This window comes from Oratosquilla oratoria, chromosome 20 (genome assembly GCF_046742065.1).
Source record: "Oratosquilla oratoria isolate Oo_2021 chromosome 20, ASM4674206v1, whole genome shotgun sequence".
Lineage (NCBI taxonomy): Eukaryota > Metazoa > Arthropoda > Malacostraca > Stomatopoda > Squillidae > Oratosquilla > Oratosquilla oratoria.
In genome coordinates this window covers 26,383,878-26,388,877 of record NC_134796.1, presented here as the reverse complement: position 1 = coordinate 26,388,877, position 5,000 = coordinate 26,383,878, and the positions used below count along the sequence as shown (strand labels likewise).

The window sequence follows — 5,000 nt, the reverse complement described above, 5'->3', positions numbered from 1 at the left end:
ATACATGTATACTAACATATATATAAACACATATATATATAAACATTTATATATATATATAAACATATATATATATATATATATATATATATATATATATGGGGGTGATTGGAGTGCATGCGCTTAGGCTAAGCTAGTCTTAACCCTCTCAGAGCCTCTTCCTCCTAACAGCTTGCATGCTACCTTCTCGTGGTCCCCACTGTTATTACAGAATGCAAGCAAAAGACCGAGTGGACTGACGGTATAATCAGACCCTCTCCCCCCTACTGCATTGTAGGGTGTGCCTATTTAGGCAAAGGGTAGGATAAGGAAGACTCTCAATCCAAACCCTCTGCTGCCTTGTAGACTATGCCTCTTCAGGCAAAGGCTAGGAGAAGGAAAACTCCAAATAAAACCAAACAATACCCCAACGGCGGAGCTAGCTAGCGATGGCGGAAGAGGGCAGTGCCTGGCGGGCAGGCGATAAGACGGGCCTTAGCATATCAGGTACCCGGCAGCTCGATGCAACCTACATCGCTGAGACTGCTTGTCTCATTTGTCTTGAGCAGCGATGGAAACGGTGTGGGCCAAATGATTGTACGTGGCCGTCGCGCAACCACGACCACCTTTAATAATATACCCAGCGACTGGCTTTCTGTCGTCTTTTCTGCACCTCTCTCTATCCTCACCTTTCATCATCACCCTCTCAAGTCCTGTGGCGATGGTACCGTGGGTGGCGGGGGCAGGCCTGGAAAGCTGGAAGCTCCTAGCCCACGGCTGCACACAGGCGCCGGGTCTAAGATGGTCGCTTTCTGGTGACGTTGCCGTGACACCAGAGTTCGGCAGTTGGACCCGTGACTAGGCTGGCCTCTTAAGGATTTTCGTAGCCCATCCCAAAAGGGGAGGCCCCTAGAAAAGGTGGGGTAAACATCGGACACGGCAAACTCGTCTGGCTAACTTACAGCGGCTGGTGGTCATCCCATTACTGCGGTCGTAATAATGACAAAATATTCTAAAAAATCCTAGCCCTTGGGGTATGGAACATCCGCACCCTCCAAGATGTGGCGGAAACTAACCGCCCTGAACGACGTACAGCTCTTGTCTGCAAGGGGCTTGCCCGCTTCAACATCGACGTGGCAGCTCTTAGTGAGACCAGACTACCAGAAAAGGGTAATATCAGGGAAGCTGAGACGGGTTATACGGTCTCCTGGAAGGGGAAAGCTCCCGAGGAGCCATGCATCCATGGCGTTGGTTTTGCCATCCGATCACAGCTCATACAACAGCATAATCTGGCCCCAACCGCCATTAATGAGCAACTGATGACTGTTCGTATATCTCTTACCCAGGATAAACATCTCACCCTGATATCGGTGTATGCCCCGACACTCCCTTCAAGTGATGAAGACAAGGCTACCTTATACACACAATTCGATCACACCATCCAAGCAGTGCCCGCCAACGACAAACTCGTTGCGCTAGGGGTCTTTAATGCCCGAGTAGGTAAGGATCATCGCCTGTGAGAGGGTATCATTGGCCACTACGGAATTGGTAACTGTAACGCCAATGGTCAACTCCTACTGAGTCTCTGTGACGAGCATGAGCTCATTCTCACTAACACCTTATTCAGGTTACCAAAACGACAAAAAATCACCTGGAAATATCCTCGGTCCAAACACTGGCACATACTAGACTATGTCTTGACCAGAGCCAGAAACAAAAAAGACATCCGCATCACCCAATCCATGCCCGGGGCGGATGGCTGTTGGACGGACCACAGACTCCTGAATCTCCCGACTCAACATCAAGACCAAACGACCACCTAGGCGGGCACCTAACAGCATGCCACACCGCCGCTTTGAATGTGCCAAACTCCGCAATCCACAGCTGGTACAAAGCTACAAAGAAGCCTGCGAAAGACATCTCGTGAACCCTATGAATCCGGCTTCAGTAGAATACCACTGGACCACCCTTAGAGACGCCATGACCCGGGCAGAGGAGGAAACAATAGGTTTTGCCAGGAAGAAGCACCAGGATTGGTTTGATGAGAATGACGAAACCATCTCTTTTGTCATTGAAGCCAAACGTCAGACAAGACTAACCCTGGAGAGCCAACCTACAGCTGAAAACAAAAGAACTCATAAATAAGCTGGAGCAGACTGTCAAAGAGGGATTCATGAAGCTCAAGACACTTGGTGGCACAGAAAAGCTGCAGAAATTCAAAGGTACTCTGACCGACGTGACCTACGCAGCTTCTATGCATCTAACAAAGAGATCTTCGGCCCCACAAGATCATCAGTGGGCAGGTTAAAGGACGGGGATGTAGTCACAACTATAACCGACAGCGAGGGCATCCTATTACGATGGAGGACTCATTTTGAGAATCTTCTCAATGACCAAGCCAACACTCCCAACGATCTCCTACGTATGACCCCGCAGCATCCCGTCCGTCACTGGATGTCATTACCACCTTCCATCCAAGACTTCAACAGGGCTTTAAAACGCATGAAGCCCGGCAAAGCCCCAGGACCCGACAACATCCCATTGGAGCTCCTCACTCACGGTGGCCCTGAGCTGAAAAACAGATTTATGCTCCTAATTCTGAAAATATGGGAGACAAAAACCCTCCCCAGTGACTTCTGCGATGCGAATATCATCACACTCTTAAAAAAAAAAAAAAAAAAAAAGAGAGAGAGAGAGAGAGAGAGAGAGAGAGAGAGAGAGAGAGAGAGAGAGAGAGAGAGAGAGACCGAGAGAACTATAACAACTACAGCGGTATCTCGCTATTAAGCATCGCAAGCAAGATCTTTGCCCGCATTCTACTCGACCTCTCCTTATCCTAGCGGAAAATGGTTACCTGAGTTCCAATGCGGATTTCGACCTTCCCGCGGGACTATAGACATTATTTTCTCTGCCCGACAACTTGAAGAGAAGAGCCTTGAACAACAAGAGCCATTTTCATTTTTTGTGACCTAAAAAAAAAGGCCTTTGATAAAGTTCCTCGTCCTGGCATGTGAGCAATCCTTGCCAGGCTCGGATACCCACCAGAATTTGTTTCTCTAATACGCGCCCTCCATGACGGAATGGTCGGTAGAGTTTGCCACCAAAGCTCTCTCTCTCTGGCCCATTCCCTATCAATGGCGGCCTCAAACAGGGATGTGTGCTAGCTCCAACGTGTTTCTCCCTACACACTGCAGCTATGCTAAATTGAATTCCACCAGACGCACCCACAATTAACCTACGGTTCCGCATGGATGGTGGAGCTTTCAATCTCGCCCGACTACGCGCCAGAACAAAGACCACCTTGACCTCAGTACGAGAACTGCAGTATGCTGGCGACAATGCCACCCCAGGTCAGACTGCACAGGACCTCCAAAGAACAGCCGACATCTATAATACTGCATATGGACGTTTTGGGTTGCAGGTAAACACTGAAAAGACTAAGGTACTCATCCAACATCCACCTGGTCAGATATTCGAAAACGCTGACGTCACTATCAATGAACATCCGCTAGAAGAAGTGGAACAATTTTCCTACCTGGGGAGTATCTTAACATCTACTTCCACATGCAAGAGAGATGCAGAAAATAGGATCAGGGCAGGTCATGTGTTCAACAACCATGCACTGATCATGTCCACTAAAATCATGGTCTTCCGGCCAATAGTCCTTTCCACACTCCTTTATGCATGCGAAACATGGACCCTATACAGGAGCGACATCCAAAGCTTGGAGCGCTCCCAGCAATACAAATTAAGGCAAATACTAAAACCCCCGTGGGAGAGCCACACTATAAATATTGAAAATTTGAACAGAGCATCAAATACCAGCATTGAAGCCGCCATCATCCACCACCGCCTTCGTTGGGCAGGCCACATCCAGAGGATGGGGCCATCCCGGCTTCCAAAAATAATACCCTACGGTGAGCTCACTACGGGAACAGGACCACGAGGAGCCCCAAAACTGCGCTACAAAGACCAACTCAAGCGCACCCTGACTGTAACCAACATCGACCCCTCCTCGTAGGAGCAAACCGCCAGGGACCGCAAAGCTTGGAAGAGAGCTGCCCACCAAGGCACAGCGGCCTTTGAGGAGAATAGGAAAGAAAATGAAGAGTCAAAAAGAAGAAGAAGAAGAGAGAGAGCAGAACAACCCTGAGCCCCTCATACCCTCCCCTACGAACACTGCCCGACTCTTCCATCATAGATTAGGACTCTTAAGTCACATCACCCATAAGCACCCACAATGAAGAGAGTGAAAAATCGTCGACAGAAACCAATACTCGGAGACGAGTTAGTGCCGACGACGATGATATATATATATATATATGTATATATACATATATATATATATATATATATATATATACATATATATATATGTATATATACATACACACACACACACACACACACACACACACACACACACACACACACACACACACACACACACACACACACACACATATATATATATATATATATATATATATATATACATATATATATATATATATGTATGTACACACACACACACACACACACACACAAACACACACACACATACATATATATATATATATATATATATATCTATATATATATTTTCACACACACACACACCCTCACACACAAACACACATAAATGAATATATATATATATATATATATATATATATATATATGTACACACACACACACACTCACACACATACACACATATATATGTATATATATATATATATATATATATATATATATATATATATATATATATATATATATATATATATATATCAGCTCCATTTGCTTACGGTGCTACAAGGAAAGCCGCCGGCGTCGAAAGTATAACAGACGATTATGCAAATTCCTTCGGAAATTTCCCCCCAGCCATAACGTCGTGTGGCCCTTTTCCCTCTCCAACCACTCTCCCACTCCCTCCCCACGCTCATCCTTCTCCCCTAATTCTGTCCTCTCCATCATCCTTCCCCTCTTTTTCGTCAATTTTCTTGCTTTCATTATAC

General features: G+C 46.2%; 1 protein-coding gene across 2 annotated transcripts in view; it reads right to left on the bottom strand.

Moving 5' to 3' along the window:
* The window catches only part of LOC143036420 (uncharacterized), a 317,961-nt gene that overhangs the window by 32,424 nt on the left and 280,537 nt on the right, over window positions 1-5,000 (bottom strand). The window lies entirely within an intron of this gene.